Genomic DNA, 1,960 nt, shown 5'->3' with positions numbered 1-1,960 from the left:
ATGAATAGACTTACAGAAATTAAAAATTAAAAGAACACAAAAAAAAGGGGGGATTCGGCTGCGAGATTAGACGGTATAGGAGAAAAATTAGTATCCTCTTCTGGTTTGAGTCACGCGATATCTGAAGAGAGTTTCTCTCACAAAACTAGTACGACTGCTTAGAACACCATTAGATCAATATCAGATGATCCATCAACGGCTCGATTGAGAATCTGAAAGGAACGGGTTGTTGGGAGGGGGTTGAGAAGGATTGAATGCGTGCATTCAACTCCCCAACGATGATGGGAGATGCATTGAATGCTCACAGCAGGCTGCATTCAATGGATCATCTCTCTCGCCATCACCCTAGTAACCTAGCCCTAAAACCAGTCCGTCAAACCAGAAACAACTCTCTGGTATTGCCGTAGACTCGTAGTGGTAACTAAACTGGTAACTCGAACTCTCGAAGTCTGGAAAGACTGGAATGAAGAGAGAGATAGAGAGCGACGAGGGTGACTGGGTGAGTCAGTGAGAGACGAGAGTGACGAGGGTCGACTGTTGAGGACTCGAGGCTGCGAGACTGATGGTTTGAAGTTTGAGTGTTTGACTGGTTAATGAATAATGGTTAGTGTCTTAGTGGTTTGAGCCTTTGAGGTTTCTGGTTTTGTTTAGATTTTAGAAACGCTCCGTTTCAATCCCAACATCCCAGCCGTTAGATTTGCGAAAATATCAAAAATTTTAATAAATGAACGGTTGGATTTGGAGAGAGAATTATTTAATTCGATTTGGGCGTGCCACGTGTCGAGACATTTAGTTTACCAAAAAATTATTCACATGCTACCGTTTGTATTTGGATCTGGTGTGCTTATTTAGTACAGTCCGTCGATTCTATAAAAATCATCAAGATTTAATTTCACTCGTTAGATCAAAGCACTCATGCCATGCCTACGGAGCTTGCGATACACCATATAATTCCCACGCAATTAAGTTGATTATAGCTGGCTTCCATTAAACCCATCCAACGGCCAATATTTCATCAAAAATTTTGGATGGCTGAGATGGCTTGTGGTCATACCGAGACGACTGGTACACTGTCAGTCTCGATGACCGTGCGTGCGTGTGAGATTACAACCGTTGATGAATTCCTCGAGTGCGATGGGGGGTTTTAAGTCGTTCGATCATCTCATCCAGGGGAAGCTTACGAAAATTTGGATGCACCCAATAAATCCCACGCGAGAAATGGCCAACAGCTGGCGTCCACTACAATCATCCAATGGCTGAAATTAAATCAAAAACAATTGGACGGCTGTCGTCCATTGCGTGCAAACCAAGACTCTCATAAATGTTGTCAGACCCGTAGACCGTGCGTGCGTGGGGGAGATTTCGAGAGTGAGTGTATCGTCCGCGTGTGTGTGTTGGTGAAACCGGTTTGATACGTTACCCAACAAATAATCTTGACCATTTATGTTAATCATTATTTTATCATTCAATCAAAGCCGTTAGATTAGTGGGCTCATAGTGTTTTGTGCAACACTATATAACTCTCACCTTCGTAATGGATTACAGCTGTATTCCATTAACTAAATCCAACGGCTCAAATTAAATCACATTGAATCGGACGGCTATGATTAAATATCTTAAATCAAAAATTCAAATAATCATAAAAATCTAGTGTGGGTAATTTCAGGTGAGCTCGTCTCTTTAGTTATCCAATAAATGATCTAAACCGTTAAAATTAAATACAAATTTATATAAATTAAATCTTAACCGTTCAATTAAATAAAGTGCTAAAGAAACCGTGTGTGCATAGTAGTGTAGTACTACATAGTTATTCTTATCATTAATAATTTAATACTAATTTACCTAACGGTTGAGTTTCTTAATAGTTGAGATTATTATTATTATTATTAATACTAATTAAGTCATTATTATTATTAATACTAAACGGTTGAGATAATGAGATTCTTGAGAGTTGAGATTA

Source organism: Corylus avellana, chromosome ca4 (genome assembly GCF_901000735.1).
Source record: "Corylus avellana chromosome ca4, CavTom2PMs-1.0".
Lineage (NCBI taxonomy): Eukaryota > Viridiplantae > Streptophyta > Magnoliopsida > Fagales > Betulaceae > Corylus > Corylus avellana.
Note: the sequence above shows the minus strand (reverse complement) of the source record.